The sequence below is a fragment of the Hyla sarda genome, unplaced genomic scaffold (genome assembly GCF_029499605.1).
Source record: "Hyla sarda isolate aHylSar1 unplaced genomic scaffold, aHylSar1.hap1 scaffold_456, whole genome shotgun sequence".
Classification (NCBI taxonomy): Eukaryota; Metazoa; Chordata; class Amphibia; order Anura; family Hylidae; genus Hyla; species Hyla sarda.
In genome coordinates, this window is record NW_026610469.1 from 12,867 (window position 1) to 34,871 (window position 22,005).

The following is a 22,005-nucleotide window of genomic DNA, read 5'->3' on the forward strand; positions in this document are numbered from 1 at the left end:
TTTACACTCTGCAAGGCCTGTGGAAGTGAGTGACATCATAGCACTGTAGTTCTGAGGGTTCTAGATGGATGCAACAATCTCCTGTTGCTTCTATGAAGGCCATAATAGACGACATCACCAAACAGCTCCATAGTCACATACACAGCAAAGGAGAGATGTTGTTTACACCTAGTGATGTCAGTGGTATTGAGTGACATCACAGCACAGTGCTAAGGCTCCTGGGCCTGGACACAGCAGCGGCTGCAATATCTCAACGGAGAATACGTTTATATATATGTGTGTGTGTGCGCGTATATATATATATATATATATATATATATATATATATATATATATTTCTCCGCCGAAATCACTTTTAAACCCATTTCCACCTTTTTTTCCCTTCTCTTCCTCTTACTTTTTTTTCAAGTTTTTTTACGTTTTTCTCCTTTTCGCCTCTTTTCTGGGCGTATTATTCTTCTTTTTCTTCTTTTTTTTCGTCTAATGCATACCCCATCAGTGCAGCAATGCTTATTCAATACCGCCAGCAGATGGAGACACTGGGGGATAATTTTCTAAGGATTTATACTGATTTTTCCTGTCTGAATTTGTCGCACAGAAAGTTGCAGGCCAAATATGTGTGACATTTCTGTGACTTTAGCTTCTAGAGCATTTTTACAACATTATACATAGGTGCTGAATACATAAAAAGCGACTGTTCAGCGACAGACAAGTCGCATCGGCTGAAAGTAGGCCAGAATGTCAGTCCATGTTGGAGCAGGTTTAGATACAGTCTAAAGTATAGATCTCAAAGTCTGTGCACAGAATTTAGCAAGGGCCTCGCACCTTCTGATGCATCAGGTAGGTGCACAATAGCATAGCCTAACCCTCTGTACTTTGGTCTATATTGATGCGGGACATAGACAGCCAGCTGATGACCAATCCATTAGTGCAATGGATGGCTGGAAGCATTTGTCTTTGCCTTTGCAATACCACAGAAGCAATGCATGGTCAATGTACAGCAATGACACACCTGTGTGAACAGCCAGGAGACCCCCCCCCCCCCCCCCATGTTATGTTACATAGTTACATAGTTAGTACGGTCGAAAAAAGACATATGTCCATCAAGTTCAACCAGGGAATTAAGGGGTAGGGGTGTGGCGCGATATTGGGGAAGGGATGAGATTTTATATTTCTTCATAAGCATTAATCTTATTTTGTCAATTAGGAACATTCAGCACCCACCCGCTATCAAGGCAGCTGCCTATCATGTCATGCCCTACCTGCACAGGTGTGCTGGCTACTCAAATGATCCAATTAAGGAGGCCATTTAGTCAGCAGCAGCAGAAGTCCTGTGCCTGGACGCTCCAACAGCGGCCAGACACAAGCAGAAGCAGAAGCAGCAGAAGCAGCAGCAGCACCACCTTTTGTTTTTTGGCTGCAGCAGCAGCAAGGCCCACAGGGCTGGCTAGCTGGCTAGCCAGCAAGCAGGTAGCAATGAAAGTAGGAATCTTTCTTTTTAACCCTGTAAGGGGGTGGTGCACTGTACCCGAAGATACTGCCATATCGGGTCAATGCATAGGGCGACGGAAGCAAGCTTCGAAATCGGCCCCCGTTCTCAAAAATCCATTTAATATATGGTCCCCAGATAGGGGACGTATCAGATATTAAACTGATAAGAACAGATACTACACTTGATCTTAGCCAAAAGGCCGAGAAGCGATAACCGTGAAAGGGGCGGGCCCAACAAGGTGCCCTTCATGGGCACTATCACTGCTTGCTGTCAGGGAGGCTGCCAGACAATTTTCCATGCACACTCTGGGCTGGGGGGCAGTCAACCACCAGTACACACAGCAGAACCTAAACCCATACCATTATTGCTAAGCAGCAAGACAGGGGCCCATTGCACTCCCACGGGGCCTTTTTAAATGCAATCCATAACCCGGATTTGCCAGGAACCCTTCTTACTCCTCCTACTTGCATGTGACACTGGGCTTAGGATCTGCATAGGAAACACACACACAAGCACACACCTACCTTTGTTGCCTGCAGATGCCTCCTTGGCTGTCCCCAAACGGTATCAAACCAACACCCACGGGAAGCTGTAAGCATAGAGGACATGCCTGCACCCCATTGGACTTACCTGTGTGGGTTAAATCCGGGTTATTTGACAACCTATGGCGGTGATGGTTCTGCTCAGGCAGAGCAGTGCTGATGCTCCTCATAAAGCTGTCGCTGCTGTGAAGGTTCTAGGTGACATCACAAATCCCTATGGTTACATACACAACAAAGCTGGGTTGTTGTTGTTTACACTCTGCAAGGCCTGTGGAAGTGAGTGACATCATAGCACTGTAGTTCTGAGGGTTCTAGATGGATGCAACAATCTCCTGTTGCTTCTATGAAGGCCATAATAGACGACATCACCAAACAGCTCCATAGTCACATACACAGCAAAGGAGAGATGTTGTTTACACCTAGTGATGTCAGTGGTATTGAGTGACATCACAGCACAGTGCTAAGGCTCCTGGGCCTGGACACAGCAGCGGCTGCAATATCTCAACGGAGAATACGTTTATATATATGTGTGTGTGTGCGCGTATATATATATATATATATATATATATATATATATATATATTTCTCCGCCGAAATCACTTTTAAACCCATTTCCACCTTTTTTTCCCTTCTCTTCCTCTTACTTTTTTTTCACGTTTTTTTACGTTTTTCTCCTTTTCGCCTCTTTTCTGGGCGTATTATTCTTCTTTTTCTTCTTTTTTTTCGTCTAATGCATACCCCATCAGTGCAGCAATGCTTATTCAATACCGCCAACAGATGGAGACACTGGGGGATAATTTTCTAAGGATTTATACTGATTTTTCCTGTCTGAATTTGTCGCACAGAAAGTTGCAGGCCAAATATGTGTGACATTTCTGCGACTTTAGCTTCTAGAGCATTTTTACAACATTATACATAGGTGCTGAATACATAAAAAGCGACTGTTCAGCGACAGACAAGTCGCATCGGCTGAAAGTAGGCCAGAATGTCAGTCCATGTTGGAGCAGGTTTAGATACAGTCTAAAGTATAGATCTCAAAGTCTGTGCACAGAATTTAGCAAGGGCCTCGCACCTTCTGATGCATCAGGTAGGTGCACAATAGCATAGCCTAACCCTCTGTACTTTGGTCTATATTGATGCGGGACATAGACAGCCAGCTGATGACCAATCCATTAGTGCAATGGATGGCTGGAAGCATTTGTCTTTGCCTTTGCAATACCACAGAAGCAATGCATGGTCAATGTACAGCAATGACACACCTGTGTGAACAGCCAGGAGACCCCCCCCCCCCCCCCATGTTATGTTACATAGTTACATAGTTAGTACGGTCGAAAAAAGACATATGTCCATCAAGTTCAACCAGGGAATTAAGGGGTAGGGGTGTGGCGCGATATTGGGGAAGGGATGAGATTTTATATTTCTTCATAAGCATTAATCTTATTTTGTCAATTAGGAACATTCAGCACCCACCCGCTATCAAGGCAGCTGCCTATCATGTCATGCCCTACCTGCACAGGTGTGCTGGCTACTCAAATGATCCAATTAAGGAGGCCATTTAGTCAGCAGCAGCAGAAGTCCTGTGCCTGGACGCTCCAACAGCGGCCAGACACAAGCAGAAGCAGAAGCAGCAGCAGCACCACCTTTTGTTTTTTGGCTGCAGCAGCAGCAAGGCCCACAGGGCTGGCTAGCTGGCTAGCCAGCAAGCAGGTAGCAATGAAAGTAGGAATCTTTCTTTTTAACCCTGTAAGGGGGTGGTGCACTGTACCCGAAGATACTGCCATATCGGGTCAATGCATAGGGCGACGGAAGCAAGCTTCGAAATCGGCCCCCGTTCTCAAAAATCCATTTAATATATGGTCCCCAGATAGGGGACGTATCAGATATTAAACTGATAAGAACAGATACTACACTTGATCTTAGCCAAAAGGCCGAGAAGCGATAACCGTGAAAGGGGCGGGCCCAACAAGGTGCCCTTCATGGGCACTATCACTGCTTGCTGTCAGGGAGGCTGCCAGACAATTTTCCATGCACACTCTGGGCTGGGGGGCAGTCAACCACCAGTACACACAGCAGAACCTAAACCCATACCATTATTGCTAAGCAGCAAGACAGGGGCCCATTGCACTCCCACGGGGCCTTTTTAAATGCAATCCATAACCCGGATTTGCCAGGAACCCTTCTTACTCCTCCTACTTGCATGTGACACTGGGCTTAGGATCTGCATAGGAAACACACACACAAGCACACACCTACCTTTGTTGCCTGCAGATGCCTCCTTGGCTGTCCCCAAACGGTATCAAACCAACACCCACGGGAAGCTGTAAGCATAGAGGACATGCCTGCACCCCATTGGACTTACCTGTGTGGGTTAAATCCGGGTTATTTGACAACCTATGGCGGTGATGGTTCTGCTCAGGCAGAGCAGTGCTGATGCTCCTCATAAAGCTGTCGCTGCTGTGAAGGTTCTAGGTGACATCACAAATCCCTATGGTTACATACACAACAAAGCTGGGTTGTTGTTGTTTACACTCTGCAAGGCCTGTGGAAGTGAGTGACATCATAGCACTGTAGTTCTGAGGGTTCTAGATGGATGCAACAATCTCCTGTTGCTTCTATGAAGGCCATAATAGACGACATCACCAAACAGCTCCATAGTCACATACACAGCAAAGGAGAGATGTTGTTTACACCTAGTAATGTCAGTGGTATTGAGTGACATCACAGCACAGTGCTAAGGCTCCTGGGCCTGGACACAGCAGCGGCTGCAATATCTCAACGGAGAATACGTTTATATATATGTGTGTGTGTGCGCGTATATATATATATATATATATATATATATATATATATATATATATTTCTCCGCCGAAATCACTTTTAAACCCATTTCCACCTTTTTTTCCCTTCTCTTCCTCTTACTTTTTTTTCACGTTTTTTTACGTTTTTCTCCTTTTCGCCTCTTTTCTGGGCGTATTATTCTTCTTTTTCTTCTTTTTTTTCGTCTAATGCATACCCCATCAGTGCAGCAATGCTTATTCAATACCGCCAGCAGATGGAGACACTGGGGGATAATTTTCTAAGGATTTATACTGATTTTTCCTGTCTGAATTTGTCGCACAGAAAGTTGCAGGCCAAATATGTGTGACATTTCTGCGACTTTAGCTTCTAGAGCATTTTTACAACATTATACATAGGTGCTGAATACATAAAAAGCGACTGTTCAGCGACAGACAAGTCGCATCGGCTGAAAGTAGGCCAGAATGTCAGTCCATGTTGGAGCAGGTTTAGATACAGTCTAAAGTATAGATCTCAAAGTCTGTGCACAGAATTTAGCAAGGGCCTCGCACCTTCTGATGCATCAGGTAGGTGCACAATAGCATAGCCTAACCCTCTGTACTTTGGTCTATATTGATGCGGGACATAGACAGCCAGCTGATGACCAATCCATTAGTGCAATGGATGGCTGGAAGCATTTGTCTTTGCCTTTGCAATACCACAGAAGCAATGCATGGTCAATGTACAGCAATGACACACCTGTGTGAACAGCCAGGAGACCCCCCCCCCCCCCCATGTTATGTTACATAGTTACATAGTTAGTACGGTCGAAAAAAGACATATGTCCATCAAGTTCAACCAGGGAATTAAGGGGTAGGGGTGTGGCGCGATATTGGGGAAGGGATGAGATTTTATATTTCTTCATAAGCATTAATCTTATTTTGTCAATTAGGAACATTCAGCACCCACCCGCTATCAAGGCAGCTGCCTATCATGTCATGCCCTACCTGCACAGGTGTGCTGGCTACTCAAATGATCCAATTAAGGAGGCCATTTAGTCAGCAGCAGCAGAAGTCCTGTGCCTGGACGCTCCAACAGCGGCCAGACACAAGCAGAAGCAGAAGCAGCAGAAGCAGCAGCAGCACCACCTTTTGTTTTTTGGCTGCAGCAGCAGCAAGGCCCACAGGGCTGGCTAGCTGGCTAGCCAGCAAGCAGGTAGCAATGAAAGTAGGAATCTTTCTTTTTAACCCTGTAAGGGGGTGGTGCACTGTACCCGAAGATACTGCCATATCGGGTCAATGCATAGGGCGACGGAAGCAAGCTTCGAAATCGGCCCCCGTTCTCAAAAATCCATTTAATATATGGTCCCCAGATAGGGGACGTATCAGATATTAAACTGATAAGAACAGATACTACACTTGATCTTAGCCAAAAGGCCGAGAAGCGATAACCGTGAAAGGGGCGGGCCCAACAAGGTGCCCTTCATGGGCACTATCACTGCTTGCTGTCAGGGAGGCTGCCAGACAATTTTCCATGCACACTCTGGGCTGGGGGGCAGTCAACCACCAGTACACACAGCAGAACCTAAACCCATACCATTATTGCTAAGCAGCAAGACAGGGGCCCATTGCACTCCCACGGGGCCTTTTTAAATGCAATCCATAACCCGGATTTGCCAGGAACCCTTCTTACTCCTCCTACTTGCATGTGACACTGGGCTTAGGATCTGCATAGGAAACACACACACAAGCACACACCTACCTTTGTTGCCTGCAGATGCCTCCTTGGCTGTCCCCAAACGGTATCAAACCAACACCCACGGGAAGCTGTAAGCATAGAGGACATGCCTGCACCCCATTGGACTTACCTGTGTGGGTTAAATCCGGGTTATTTGACAACCTATGGCGGTGATGGTTCTGCTCAGGCAGAGCAGTGCTGATGCTCCTCATAAAGCTGTCGCTGCTGTGAAGGTTCTAGGTGACATCACAAATCCCTATGGTTACATACACAACAAAGCTGGGTTGTTGTTGTTTACACTCTGCAAGGCCTGTGGAAGTGAGTGACATCATAGCACTGTAGTTCTGAGGGTTCTAGATGGATGCAACAATCTCCTGTTGCTTCTATGAAGGCCATAATAGACGACATCACCAAACAGCTCCATAGTCACATACACAGCAAAGGAGAGATGTTGTTTACACCTAGTGATGTCAGTGGTATTGAGTGACATCACAGCACAGTGCTAAGGCTCCTGGGCCTGGACACAGCAGCGGCTGCAATATCTCAACGGAGAATACGTTTATATATATGTGTGTGTGTGCGCGTATATATATATATATATATATATATATATATATATATATATATATATATTTCTCCGCCGAAATCACTTTTAAACCCATTTCCACCTTTTTTTCCCTTCTCTTCCTCTTACTTTTTTTTCACGTTTTTTTACGTTTTTCTCCTTTTCGCCTCTTTTCTGGGCGTATTATTCTTCTTTTTCTTCTTTTTTTTCGTCTAATGCATACCCCATCAGTGCAGCAATGCTTATTCAATACCGCCAGCAGATGGAGACACTGGGGGATAATTTTCTAAGGATTTATACTGATTTTTCCTGTCTGAATTTGTCGCACAGAAAGTTGCAGGCCAAATATGTGTGACATTTCTGCGACTTTAGCTTCTAGAGCATTTTTACAACATTATACATAGGTGCTGAATACATAAAAAGCGACTGTTCAGCGACAGACAAGTCGCATCGGCTGAAAGTAGGCCAGAATGTCAGTCCATGTTGGAGCAGGTTTAGATACAGTCTAAAGTATAGATCTCAAAGTCTGTGCACAGAATTTAGCAAGGGCCTCGCACCTTCTGATGCATCAGGTAGGTGCACAATAGCATAGCCTAACCCTCTGTACTTTGGTCTATATTGATGCGGGACATAGACAGCCAGCTGATGACCAATCCATTAGTGCAATGGATGGCTGGAAGCATTTGTCTTTGCCTTTGCAATACCACAGAAGCAATGCATGGTCAATGTACAGCAATGACACACCTGTGTGAACAGCCAGGAGACCCCCCCCCCCCCCCATGTTATGTTACATAGTTACATAGTTAGTACGGTCGAAAAAAGACATATGTCCATCAAGTTCAACCAGGGAATTAAGGGGTAGGGGTGTGGCGCGATATTGGGGAAGGGATGAGATTTTATATTTCTTCATATGCATTAATCTTATTTTGTCAATTAGGAACATTCAGCACCCACCCGCTATCAAGGCAGCTGCCTATCATGTCATGCCCTACCTGCACAGGTGTGCTGGCTACTCAAATGATCCAATTAAGGAGGCCATTTAGTCAGCAGCAGCAGAAGTCCTGTGCCTGGACGCTCCAACAGCGGCCAGACACAAGCAGAAGCAGAAGCAGCAGAAGCAGCAGCAGCACCACCTTTTGTTTTTTGGCTGCAGCAGCAGCAAGGCCCACAGGGCTGGCTAGCTGGCTAGCCAGCAAGCAGGTAGCAATGAAAGTAGGAATCTTTCTTTTTAACCCTGTAAGGGGGTGGTGCACTGTACCCAAAGATACTGCCATATCGGGTCAATGCATAGGGCGACGGAAGCAAGCTTCGAAATCGGCCCCCGTTCTCAAAAATCCATTTAATATATGGTCCCCAGATAGGGGACGTATCAGATATTAAACTGATAAGAACAGATACTACACTTGATCTTAGCCAAAAGGCCGAGAAGCGATAACCGTGAAAGGGGCGGGCCCAACAAGGTGCCCTTCATGGGCACTATCACTGCTTGCTGTCAGGGAGGCTGCCAGACAATTTTCCATGCACACTCTGGGCTGGGGGGCAGTCAACCACCAGTACACACAGCAGAACCTAAACCCATACCATTATTGCTAAGCAGCAAGACAGGGGCCCATTGCACTCCCACGGGGCCTTTTTAAATGCAATCCATAACCCGGATTTGCCAGGAACCCTTCTTACTCCTCCTACTTGCATGTGACACTGGGCTTAGGATCTGCATAGGAAACACACACACAAGCACACACCTACCTTTGTTGCCTGCAGATGCCTCCTTGGCTGTCCCCAAACGGTATCAAACCAACACCCACGGGAAGCTGTAAGCATAGAGGACATGCCTGCACCCCATTGGACTTACCTGTGTGGGTTAAATCCGGGTTATTTGACAACCTATGGCGGTGATGGTTCTGCTCAGGCAGAGCAGTGCTGATGCTCCTCATAAAGCTGTCGCTGCTGTGAAGGTTCTAGGTGACATCACAAATCCCTATGGTTACATACACAACAAAGCTGGGTTGTTGTTGTTTACACTCTGCAAGGCCTGTGGAAGTGAGTGACATCATAGCACTGTAGTTCTGAGGGTTCTAGATGGATGCAACAATCTCCTGTTGCTTCTATGAAGGCCATAATAGACGACATCACCAAACAGCTCCATAGTCACATACACAGCAAAGGAGAGATGTTGTTTACACCTAGTGATGTCAGTGGTATTGAGTGACATCACAGCACAGTGCTAAGGCTCCTGGGCCTGGACACAGCAGCGGCTGCAATATCTCAATGGAGAATACGTTTATATATATGTGTGTGTGTGCGCGTATATATATATATATATATATATATATATATATATATATATTTCTCCGCCGAAATCACTTTTAAACCCATTTCCACCTTTTTTTCCCTTCTCTTCCTCTTACTTTTTTTTCACGTTTTTTTACGTTTTTCTCCTTTTCGCCTCTTTTCTGGGCGTATTATTCTTCTTTTTCTTCTTTTTTTTCGTCTAATGCATACCCCATCAGTGCAGCAATGCGTATTCAATACCGCCAGCAGATGGAGACACTGGGGGATAATTTTCTAAGGATTTATAATGATTTTTCCTGTCTGAATTTGTCGCACAGAAAGTTGCAGGCCAAATATGTGTGACATTTCTGCGACTTTAGCTTCTAGAGCATTTTTACAACATTATACATAGGTGCTGAATACATAAAAAGCGACTGTTCAGCGACAGACAAGTCGCATCGGCTGAAAGTAGGCCAGAATGTCAGTCCATGTTGGAGCGGGTTTAGATACAGTCTAAAGTATAGATCTCAAAGTCTGTGCACAGAATTTAGCAAGGGCCTCGCACCTTCTGATGCATCAGGTAGGTGCACAATAGCATAGCCTAACCCTCTGTACTTTGGTCTATATTGATGCGGGACATAGACAGCCAGCTGATGACCAATCCATTAGTGCAATGGATGGCTGGAAGCATTTGTCTTTGCCTTTGCAATACCACAGAAGCAATGCATGGTCAATGTACAGCAATGACACACCTGTGTGAACAGCCAGGAGACCCCCCCCCCCCCCCCCCCCATGTTATGTTACATAGTTACATAGTTAGTACGGTCGAAAAAAGACATATGTCCATCAAGTTCAACCAGGGAATTAAGGGGTAGGGGTGTGGCGCGATATTGGGGAAGGGATGAGATTTTATATTTCTTCATAAGCATTAATCTTATTTTGTCAATTAGGAACATTCAGCACCCACCCGCTATCAAGGCAGCTGCCTATCATGTCATGCCCTACCTGCACAGGTGTGCTGGCTACTCAAATGATCCAATTAAGGAGGCCATTTAGTCAGCAGCAGCAGAAGTCCTGTGCCTGGACGCTCCAACAGCGGCCAGACACAAGCAGAAGCAGAAGCAGCAGAAGCAGCAGCAGCACCACCTTTTGTTTTTTGGCTGCAGCAGCAGCAAGGCCCACAGGGCTGGCTAGCTGGCTAGCCAGCAAGCAGGTAGCAATGAAAGTAGGAATCTTTCTTTTTAACCCTGTAAGGGGGTGGTGCACTGTACCCGAAGATACTGCCATATCGGGTCAATGCATAGGGCGACGGAAGCAAGCTTCGAAATCGGCCCCCGTTCTCAAAAATCCATTTAATATATGGTCCCCAGATAGGGGACATATCAGATATTAAACTGATAAGAACAGATAAGGTTTCAACAAAATTTTATTGAATAAATAAGAAACCATACAAAATTTAAAATGCAAAATAATAAAAGGTTCACAAAAGTTTTAAAATACAAATAATAAAACCAGTAATAAAAGGAGAAAAAATAAAAATGGCAGGATAAAACATTATACAAATGTCATAAAAACTGATTATACTGTTATTTCGTTCCATAGAGGCAGACACCACATGGATGCTGCCTCGCTGGCCCCCAACTGTTTCTTGTCTCTTAGGTAATAGATGTACATCTCACTCAGGGCCAGCTTTATACAGTTTTTAACATCAATAAAATCATGTTTAAAAAGTAAGATGTTCCTAACTTTCCAGATGGCATTTTTAAAACAATTAATAATCATCCAGCAGATCATCTGCTGTTTAAAATTGGGGCAGTTAAAAAGACCGTAAAAGACACATTCGTGATTAAAATCTTTTAGGCCGCAGGCCCACTTCAAAAGTGGGCCTACCTTCCTCCAAAGCTCCCGTGCAAAAGGGCAGTTCCAAAATATGTGCAGCACCGTTTCGTCCACTCCGCAGCCATCTCTCGGGCACTTGGCTCTCGCCACCAGTCCTCGCCTGTGCTGAAACTCACGAGTAGGGAGGCACTGGTGGACGATTGCCCAGGCAAGATCCCTGTGTACATTCGCCAGAAACTTCCCGTACACGTTCCGCCATACCTTTTTGGATCTTGCCTGTGTGAAATTGGACACTGCCAGGGTAACCTCACTCCGCCTGAGGACCTTTGATACCTTTCTCTGGTCCCCCAGTATGTCAGGCTCCAAATCTTGGAGACCTAGGAGCCTGACTGTCTTTTCCAACACCACATAATGTTTTGGGGGACACAGAAGCACCGGAGCGTTCAGAGGGATGCGCAACCATCTTTTAAAAACCATGCCCGCAGCGTACCTTAAAAAGCAGCTAAAAATGCCATCGGATTTAATAATTTTAAAACAGAAACAGAAATACTTTATGTAAAAGAAAGTAAAAAGGTTAGGAACATCTTTCCCGCCATTATCTTTACTTTTGTACATAAAATCACGCTTTAATTTCTCCATTTTTGAACCCCATAAAAAAGTAAAAACAATTCTAGTTACTTTTTTAATGTATAAAATAGATGGAGGAAATACCATGGCAATGTATAGCATAATAGGGAGTAAAACCATCTTTATTATTAAAATCTTCCCCTCCATGGTAAGGTTTCTAAGATTCCACATTAAAATCTTCTTCTCCATCTTAGCTATAGCTGAATCCCAGTTAGGGCTCCCATCATTGACCTGGTTAAAAACAATACCTAAAACTTTAATTTGATCCTGTTGCATTGTGACTCCTGGGGTGATGGATGAATCCCAGGAGCCAATATAAAAACAGTCACATTTATCTGTGTTTAGCTTAAAACCAGAGACCTCGCAGAAATAGCTGGTGTTCCTCAATGCCCCCCTCATGGATGGAGAGTCCGGGCACAGTATGGTGACATCATCCATGTACCCCAACACCTTTAGATGGGTCCCTCCTCCACCAGGTATCGGTACGCCTCTTACTACCCGGTCTTTTCTGAGGAGGGCCATCAGTGGTTCGATTGCGCAAATAAAAAGGAGTGGGGACAGGGGGCAGCCCTGTTTGACACCTGATAAAAGAGGAACACCGCTGGTTAAAAAGCCATTAACAGAGACTTGACTAAAACAGGATCGGTATAAAAGCATGATTCGGCTTAAAATCGTTTCAGGCACTGCCATCTTTTTAAGAACTAAAAACAGGTATTCATGGGAGACCCTATCAAAGGCTTTTTCAAAGTCTAAGGATAAAATTGCTACAGTTTGATTTCTATCCTTAAAATACCATAAAACATCTCTTAAAATATTTAGGGATTCAGCTATAGACCTTCCAGGTACCCCACAAACCTGATTTGGGTGAATTAATTTATGAATAAAAGGTTTAAAACGGACAGCTAATAACTTGGCTAAAACTTTATAATCAACATTTAAAAGTGTGATGGGGCGCCAATTTTTTAGCATATCCTTTTCACCCTTTTTAAAAAGTAATGATACAATCCCCCTCCTCCAGGAAGGGGGAAGTTCATTAACAATAAAAGTTTCTTTATACAATAAAACCATATCATCCTTTAAAATATCCCAAAAAGCTAAATAAAATTCGATGGGTAAACCATCTTCCCCAGGGGCCTTCCCACTAGAAAAACTTTTAAAAACAAATAAAAGTTCATCTAAGTTAAGATCACGGGATAAAACCTCCTGGTCTAAAACATCTAGCTTAAAATCAAGGGAATTAAGAACATGTTCTAAAAAGGATGGATTAAGATCTTTCTTATTAAAAAGAAGCTGGTAGAAGTTAAAAACTGCATCTAACATGCCTTTTGGAGTGGATTCACCCTCAAGGTTTTGGATGATATCCCTCCTATTCATCACTTTTTTAAAAAAGAAACGGGAACATTTCTCGCCCTCCTCCAGGTGCTGCACATGTGAGTTAAAAATGATTTGTTTCCCTTTCTTTTCTATGGCATGTTTTATTTCAGTTTTAAGGTTTAAAATATCATTTTCTACATCCATACCAGCTTCTTTCAATTTAAAAAGTACATTTAAACGCATGTTAAGAACATAAAACCACTGTTTTTCCATTTTTGCCTTCTTCTTACCTGCTTTGATAAAAAAAAATCTGATTTTAGATTTGGTGCCCTCCCACCAGTGCAGCATAGGCTCGTGGGGTTTTCTTTGTGATTGCCAGCATTGGTAGGTCCGCACAAACTCCTCTTTTATCTCAGGGTCCTCTAGGAGTGTGGTGTTTAATCTCCAGAGGCCCCTTTTTGCTTTTTGCTCCCCCTCTAGCTCCAGGCCCACCAAGAGGAGCTTATGATCAGAGAAGATATTCTGCTCGAGCGTGCATTTCAGGGGTTTAAAAGCTCTAGAGGAAAAAATAAAATCGATTCTGGAGCTCACTCTTCCATTGGACCATGTGGCGCCTGGGTCCTCCGGCAAGAGATCCTTCCAGCAATCTTTCAAATTAAAATCATCAATAAAATTTTTAAGCAGGTAAGAAGTGCGGTCTTTACGATTAATATCCCCACCCTGCCGGTGTTCCCCATCACGTATGCAGTTAAAATCACCTCCCACCAGCAGGGGGGAAGACCCAACACAAAACAGTGGTAAAATTTCAAATAGTTCTGCCCGCTCCTGTTTATCAGGAGGGGCATACACATTTAAAACACGAATTAAAAGTCCATTAAAATATAGATGAATTAAAAGAGCTCTGCCAGGCACAATCTCAGTTACTGTATGAATAGAAAAGGACTGGCCTCGGCAGAGCAGCCCAACACCCACAGAACGACAGTCATTTGCACCGGACCATATGGATGGGCCCAGCTTCCAGTCTTCTTTTAAGTCTTTATAGTCCATTTTACTAGGGATTCCACATTCTTGTAGCAGGCAAAGGTCAAAGTCACATGTCTCTAGATAAGAAAATAAAGCAGCCCTGCGATCAGGGCTCTTTAAGGACCTCACATTGAGTGAGGCAATTTTTACAGGGATAGGCATAGTTTATGGAGAGTCCGTGCTTGGAGAATCAAAGTCAATAATAAGCTGCGTACCGTCATCCCCCGCCTGCGGGGTCATCAGCTCCTTGATGTTCTGAGGGTCGGAGCTTGAGATCGATGATGCCCCGACCCTGAGCTCGCTCTCGTCCGAACTACGGCACGCCGCTTTCCTTTGAATGTCTTCCTCTTCTTCTTCTCTTTGTCTTTTAAATGTCACACTGCTGTCCATATCCTCTGTGTTGCTCTCACTCGATGTAATCTCTGGCCCCCGGCTGATGGATCTGCGTCTTCTTTCATCATTTGACGACTGGAACTGCTGCACAGGGGCCTGTGAGGCCTCTTTTCCGGAACCTTTGCCGCTACCTTGGGAAGTTTTCATCGCTTGTTCCCCAGCAAGCGTTGCTGAGGACTGTTGCTCCAACTTCCCCATCGATCGACGATGGCCAGTTTTACCCACCGGGTCCACTGCTGGCGGGGCAGCAAACCCTGGTTTGGCGCCACTTGTCTTCTTGGCCCTGTCCTGTATAGGCGGAGTAACAGGACCGGGCTCAGACCTGGCCACCTGGCTCCCCTTCCGGCGGGCTTTCACCGGGGCCTCTTCGTCCGGAGCAGGGCGACCCTGGGCCAAGCCAGTACCTGGCTTATGCTGCAATTTTGGGTCCACTTTTGCCCCCACCGAGGCCCGTCGGCTGCCACCCGCCACAGGTGAGCCCCCTTCAGAAGTTTCGGCGGGCTCTTGAGCCAGGTAGGAAGTCGATCGACGTCTTTCAATTTCCCGGGCAGTAAACTCGATCACCCGCCCGGGCTTCGTGGAATCCCCATGGCCTCCCCCTAGCACTACCACCGGTGGGCCCCCCGATGGAGCACCAGAGGTCTTGGGCCTGGACCCATCAGTACCTGCCATCTGGGGTTTGGGCATCTTAAAAAAGGACGTCTTTTGTCCTGTCCCCTCTTTGGGTGGGCCCAGCCTTGACCCACCCATCGTAGTTTTTGCTTTATGGGGACAGGAATTAAAATCGTGATTTTCCTCTCCGCAGAGGTTGCACCTTATCGTATGGCTACATCTTGAGGCTATGTGACCTTCTTGGCCACACCTATTGCAGCGAATCACACGCTCCGCGCCGCAGGTCTCCTGGGTGTGGCCAAACCTCAAGCAATTTCGGCAATACATAGGCATTTGAGGATAGAACAGGAAGCCCCGAACTCTCCCGATGGCAAAATTTGGGGGCGGATGGCAAAGACCCCCAATACCACCGGGATCCTTACGGAGCTTGACCCAGAACTTCCTCTTGCCGTTCCAGAACCGCACGGAGTTCAAGATTTTGTTTGCGAATCGCACCTCTTCGCAGTATCGCCGAAGAAAAGTGGCTATATCCTCCGTGGTCACATGAGGGCTGTGCATAGCCACCACCAACGGTATATGTTCCTCACCATAGAGGAACTGGAACGAAAGACCGTCGAGTCGATCGTCCCTCTGGTCCGCACCAGACAAGGTTGCATAGATGTTATCGCAACACGCCGTGGCCGTGAAAGTGACGGTATACAGGCCACGGCTTTCCTGGTCATTTAGACACAGGATGTCCTCCCTATTGAGGCGGAAGTAGTCAAGAAGAATCACCTCCGCAATGAAGCGGAGGTTCTTCAACTGACGATGGCTCTCCGACACCTCTATGCGGATGGTATTTCGCATCGACATTTCCCCAGAGGGGAAAGCCCAGGAGAACGGCATCTTCCACACCCAGGGACTAAGCCCCTTCCCCAATAGCAGCAGGGGCTCGGAATCCCGCTATAAAAGCGGAACCCTTACCCAAGGCAGAGGTCGGGGGTACCCTAGGTGCTTCCGAAGCTACAGGTAACGCTCAACGTACCGAAAATGCCTTCTGAGACACAAGGTCCCAGAGACAGAGGGATCGCAACCCGTTGTCCGTGGACTAAGCCCGCTCCCCAATAGCAGCAAGGGGGTGAAGTCCCTCCGTAAGGAGAGACAATCCCCCAAGGCCGAGAAGCGGGGTACCACAGACACCTTCCGACCAGACCAAATGCAGATACTACACTTGATCTTAGCCAAAAGGCCGAGAAGCGATAACCGTGAAAGGGGCGGGCCCAACAAGGTGCCCTTCATGGGCACTATCACTGCTTGCTGTCAGGGAGGCTGCCAGACAATTTTCCATGCACACTCTGGGCTGGGGGGCAGTCAACCACCAGTACACACAGCAGAACCTAAACCCATACCATTATTGCTAAGCAGCAAGACAGGGGCCCATTGCACTCCCACGGGGCCTTTTTAAATGCAATCCATAACCCGGATTTGCCAGGAACCCTTCTTACTCCTCCTACTTGCATGTGACACTGGGCTTAGGATCTGCATAGGAAACACACACACAAGCACACACCTACCTTTGTTGCCTGCAGATGCCTCCTTGGCTGTCCCCAAACGGTATCAAACCAACACCCACGGGAAGCTGTAAGCATAGAGGACATGCCTGCACCCCATTGGACTTACCTGTGTGGGTTAAATCCGGGTTATTTGACAACCTATGGCGGTGATGGTTCTGCTCAGGCAGAGCAGTGCTGATGCTCCTCATAAAGCTGTCGCTGCTGTGAAGGTTCTAGGTGACATCACAAATCCCTATGGTTACATACACAACAAAGCTGGGTTGTTGTTGTTTACACTCTGCAAGGCCTGTGGAAGTGAGTGACATCATAGCACTGTAGTTCTGAGGGTTCTAGATGGATGCAACAATCTCCTGTTGCTTCTATGAAGGCCATAATAGACGACATCACCAAACAGCTCCATAGTCACATACACAGCAAAGGAGAGATGTTGTTTACACCTAGTGATGTCAGTGGTATTGAGTGACATCACAGCACAGTGCTAAGGCTCCTGGGCCTGGACACAGCAGCGGCTGCAATATCTCAACGGAGAATACGTTTATATATATGTGTGTGTGTGCGCGTATATATATATATATATATATATATATATATATATATATATATATATATTTCTCCGCCGAAATCACTTTTAAACCCATTTCCACCTTTTTTTCCCTTCTCTTCCTCTTACTTTTTTTTCACGTTTTTTTACGTTTTTCTCCTTTTCGCCTCTTTTCTGGGCGTATTATTCTTCTTTTTCTTCTTTTTTTTCGTCTAATGCATACCCCATCAGTGCAGCAATGCTTAGTCAATACCGCCAGCAGATGGAGACACTGGGGGATAATTTTCTAAGGATTTATACTGATTTTTCCTGTCTGAATTTGTCGCACAGAAAGTTGCAGGCCAAATATGTGTGACATTTCTGCGACTTTAGCTTCTAGAGCATTTTTACAACATTATACATAGGTGCTGAATACATAAAAAGCGACTGTTCAGCGACAGACAAGTCGCATCGGCTGAAAGTAGGCCAGAATGTCAGTCCATGTTGGAGCAGGTTTAGATACAGTCTAAAGTATAGATCTCAAAGTCTGTGCACAGAATTTAGCAAGGGCCTCGCACCTTCTGATGCATCAGGTAGGTGCACAATAGCATAGCCTAACCCTCTGTACTTTGGTCTATATTGATGCGGGACATAGACAGCCAGCTGATGACCAATCCATTAGTGCAATGGATGGCTGGAAGCATTTGTCTTTGCCTTTGCAATACCACAGAAGCAATGCATGGTCAATGTACAGCAATGACACACCTGTGTGAACAGCCAGGAGACCCCCCCCCCCCCCCATGTTATGTTACATAGTTACATAGTTAGTACGGTCGAAAAAAGACATATGTCCATCAAGTTCAACCAGGGAATTAAGGGGTAGGGGTGTGGCGCGATATTGGGGAAGGGATGAGATTTTATATTTCTTCATAAGCATTAATCTTATTTTGTCAATTAGGAACATTCAGCACCCACCCGCTATCAAGGCAGCTGCCTATCATGTCATGCCCTACCTGCACAGGTGTGCTGGCTACTCAAATGATCCAATTAAGGAGGCCATTTAGTCAGCAGCAGCAGAAGTCCTGTGCCTGGACGCTCCAACAGCGGCCAGACACAAGCAGAAGCAGAAGCAGCAGAAGCAGCAGCAGCACCACCTTTTGTTTTTTGGCTGCAGCAGCAGCAAGGCCCACAGGGCTGGCTAGCTGGCTAGCCAGCAAGCAGGTAGCAATGAAAGTAGGAATCTTTCTTTTTAACCCTGTAAGGGGGTGGTGCACTGTACCCGAAGATACTGCCATATCGGGTCAATGCATAGGGCGACGGAAGCAAGCTTCGAAATCGGCCCCCGTTCTCAAAAATCCATTTAATATATGGTCCCCAGATAGGGGACGTATCAGATATTAAACTGATAAGAACAGATACTACACTTGATCTTAGCCAAAAGGCCGAGAAGCGATAACCGTGAAAGGGGCGGGCCCAACAAGGTGCCCTTCATGGGCACTATCACTGCTTGCTGTCAGGGAGGCTGCCAGACAATTTTCCATGCACACTCTGGGCTGGGGGGCAGTCAACCACCAGTACACACAGCAGAACCTAAACCCATACCATTATTGCTAAGCAGCAAGACAGGGGCCCATTGCACTCCCACGGGGCCTTTTTAAATGCAATCCATAACCCGGATTTGCCAGGAACCCTTCTTACTCCTCCTACTTGCATGTGACACTGGGCTTAGGATCTGCATAGGAAACACACACACAAGCACACACCTACCTTTGTTGCCTGCAGATGCCTCCTTGGCTGTCCCCAAACGGTATCAAACCAACACCCACGGGAAGCTGTAAGCATAGAGGACATGCCTGCACCCCATTGGACTTACCTGTGTGGGTTAAATCCGGGTTATTTGACAACCTATGGCGGTGATGGTTCTGCTCAGGCAGAGCAGTGCTGATGCTCCTCATAAAGCTGTCGCTGCTGTGAAGGTTCTAGGTGACATCACAAATCCCTATGGTTACATACACAACAAAGCTGGGTTGTTGTTGTTTACACTCTGCAAGGCCTGTGGAAGTGAGTGACATCATAGCACTGTAGTTCTGAGGGTTCTAGATGGATGCAACAATCTCCTGTTGCTTCTATGAAGGCCATAATAGACGACATCACCAAACAGCTCCATAGTCACATACACAGCAAAGGAGAGATGTTGTTTACACCTAGTGATGTCAGTGGTATTGAGTGACATCACAGCACAGTGCTAAGGCTCCTGGGCCTGGACACAGCAGCGGCTGCAATATCTCAACGGAGAATACGTTTATATATATGTGTGTGTGTGCGCGTATATATATATATATATATATATATATATATATATATATATATTTCTCCGCCGAAATCACTTTTAAACCCATTTCCACCTTTTTTTCCCTTCTCTTCCTCTTACTTTTTTTTCACGTTTTTTTACGTTTTTCTCCTTTTCGCCTCTTTTCTGGGCGTATTATTCTTCTTTTTCTTCTTTTTTTTCGTCTAATGCATACCCCATCAGTGCAGCAATGCTTATTCAATACCGCCAGCAGATGGAGACACTGGGGGATAATTTTCTAAGGATTTATACTGATTTTTCCTGTCTGAATTTGTCGCACAGAAAGTTGCAGGCCAAATATGTGTGACATTTCTGCGACTTTAGCTTCTAGAGCATTTTTACAACATTATACATAGGTGCTGAATACATAAAAAGCGACTGTTCAGCGACAGACAAGTCGCATCGGCTGAAAGTAGGCCAGAATGTCAGTCCATGTTGGAGCAGGTTTAGATACAGTCTAAAGTATAGATCTCAAAGTCTGTGCACAGAATTTAGCAAGGGCCTCGCACCTTCTGATGCATCAGGTAGGTGCACAATAGCATAGCCTAACCCTCTGTACTTTGGTCTATATTGATGCGGGACATAGACAGCCAGCTGATGACCAATCCATTAGTGCAATGGATGGCTGGAAGCATTTGTCTTTGCCTTTGCAATACCACAGAAGCAATGCATGGTCAATGTACAGCAATGACACACCTGTGTGAACAGCCAGGAGACCCCCCCCCCCCCCCCATGTTATGTTACATAGTTACATAGTTAGTACGGTCGAAAAAAGACATATGTCCATCAAGTTCAACCAGGGAATTAAGGGGTAGGGGTGTGGCGCGATATTGGGGAAGGGATGAGATTTTATATTTCTTCATAAGCATTAATCTTATTTTGTCAATTAGGAACATTCAGCACCCACCCGCTATCAAGGCAGCTGCCTATCATGTCATGCCCTACCTGCACAGGTGTGCTGGCTACTCAAATGATCCAATTAAGGAGGCCATTTAGTCAGCAGCAGCAGAAGTCCTGTGCCTGGACGCTCCAACAGCGGCCAGACACAAGCAGAAGCAGAAGCAGCAGAAGCAGCAGCAGCACCACCTTTTGTTTTTTGGCTGCAGCAGCAGCAAGGCCCACAGGGCTGGCTAGCTGGCTAGCCAGCAAGCAGGTAGCAATGAAAGTAGGAATCTTTCTTTTTAACCCTGTAAGGGGGTGGTGCACTGTACCCGAAGATACTGCCATATCGGGTCAATGCATAGGGCGACGGAAGCAAGCTTCGAAATCGGCCCCCGTTCTCAAAAATCCATTTAATATATGGTCCCCAGATAGGGGACGTATCAGATATTAAACTGATAAGAACAGATACTACACTTGATCTTAGCCAAAAGGCCGAGAAGCGATAACCGTGAAAGGGGCGGGCCCAACAAGGTGCCCTTCATGGGCACTATCACTGCTTGCTGTCAGGGAGGCTGCCAGACAATTTTCCATGCACACTCTGGGCTGGGGGGCAGTCAACCACCAGTACACACAGCAGAACCTAAACCCATACCATTATTGCTAAGCAGCAAGACAGGGGCCCATTGCACTCCCACGGGGCCTTTTTAAATGCAATCCATAACCCGGATTTGCCAGGAACCCTTCTTACTCCTCCTACTTGCATGTGACACTGGGCTTAGGATCTGCATAGGAAACACACACACAAGCACACACCTACCTTTGTTGCCTGCAGATGCCTCCTTGGCTGTCCCCAAACGGTATCAAACCAACACCCACGGGAAGCTGTAAGCATAGAGGACATGCCTGCACCCCATTGGACTTACCTGTGTGGGTTAAATCCGGGTTATTTGACAACCTATGGCGGTGATGGTTCTGCTCAGGCAGAGCAGTGCTGATGCTCCTCATAAAGCTGTCGCTGCTGTGAAGGTTCTAGGTGACATCACAAATCCCTATGGTTACATACACAACAAAGCTGGGTTGTTGTTGTTTACACTCTGCAAGGCCTGTGGAAGTGAGTGACATCATAGCACTGTAGTTCTGAGGGTTCTAGATGGATGCAACAATCTCCTGTTGCTTCTATGAAGGCCATAATAGACGACATCACCAAACAGCTCCATAGTCACATACACAGCAAAGGAGAGATGTTGTTTACACCTAGTGATGTCAGTGGTATTGAGTGACATCACAGCACAGTGCTAAGGCTCCTGGGCCTGGACACAGCAGCGGCTGCAATATCTCAACGGAGAATACGTTTATATATATGTGTGTGTGTGCGCGTATATATATATATATATATATATATATATATATATATATATATATTTCTCCGCCGAAATCACTTTTAAACCCATTTCCACCTTTTTTTCCCTTCTCTTCCTCTTACTTTTTTTTCACGTTTTTTTACGTTTTT

At 45.8% G+C, this 22,005-nt stretch overlaps 7 non-coding genes and 1 pseudogene across 7 annotated transcripts; all 8 read right to left on the minus strand.

Annotated features, from left to right (window-relative positions):
* Positions 1-1,512: 1,512 nt before the first annotated feature.
* On the minus strand, positions 1,513-1,703 carry LOC130335792 (U2 spliceosomal RNA). The gene has a single exon (XR_008877344.1). It is a non-coding gene; the product is annotated as a U2 spliceosomal RNA (small nuclear RNA).
* A 2,080-nt stretch (positions 1,704-3,783) lies between these two features.
* Positions 3,784-3,974, minus strand: LOC130335804 (U2 spliceosomal RNA). Its single transcript, XR_008877355.1, has one exon. It is a non-coding gene; the product is annotated as a U2 spliceosomal RNA (small nuclear RNA).
* Positions 3,975-6,066: 2,092 nt separating this feature from the next.
* Positions 6,067-6,257, minus strand: LOC130335710 (U2 spliceosomal RNA). Its single transcript, XR_008877284.1, has one exon. It is a non-coding gene; the product is annotated as a U2 spliceosomal RNA (small nuclear RNA).
* A 2,096-nt stretch (positions 6,258-8,353) lies between these two features.
* LOC130335723 (U2 spliceosomal RNA) lies at positions 8,354-8,544 on the minus strand. Its single transcript, XR_008877296.1, has one exon. It is a non-coding gene; the product is annotated as a U2 spliceosomal RNA (small nuclear RNA).
* Positions 8,545-10,637: 2,093 nt separating this feature from the next.
* Positions 10,638-10,823, minus strand: LOC130335733 (U2 spliceosomal RNA). The gene has a single exon (XR_008877305.1). It is a non-coding gene; the product is annotated as a U2 spliceosomal RNA (small nuclear RNA).
* Positions 10,824-16,212: 5,389 nt separating this feature from the next.
* LOC130335757 (U2 spliceosomal RNA) lies at positions 16,213-16,430 on the minus strand (annotated as a pseudogene).
* A 2,096-nt stretch (positions 16,431-18,526) lies between these two features.
* Positions 18,527-18,717, minus strand: LOC130335722 (U2 spliceosomal RNA). The gene has a single exon (XR_008877295.1). It is a non-coding gene; the product is annotated as a U2 spliceosomal RNA (small nuclear RNA).
* Positions 18,718-20,808: 2,091 nt separating this feature from the next.
* Positions 20,809-20,999, minus strand: LOC130335734 (U2 spliceosomal RNA). The gene has a single exon (XR_008877306.1). It is a non-coding gene; the product is annotated as a U2 spliceosomal RNA (small nuclear RNA).
* Between the last annotated feature and the right edge of the window lie 1,006 nt (positions 21,000-22,005).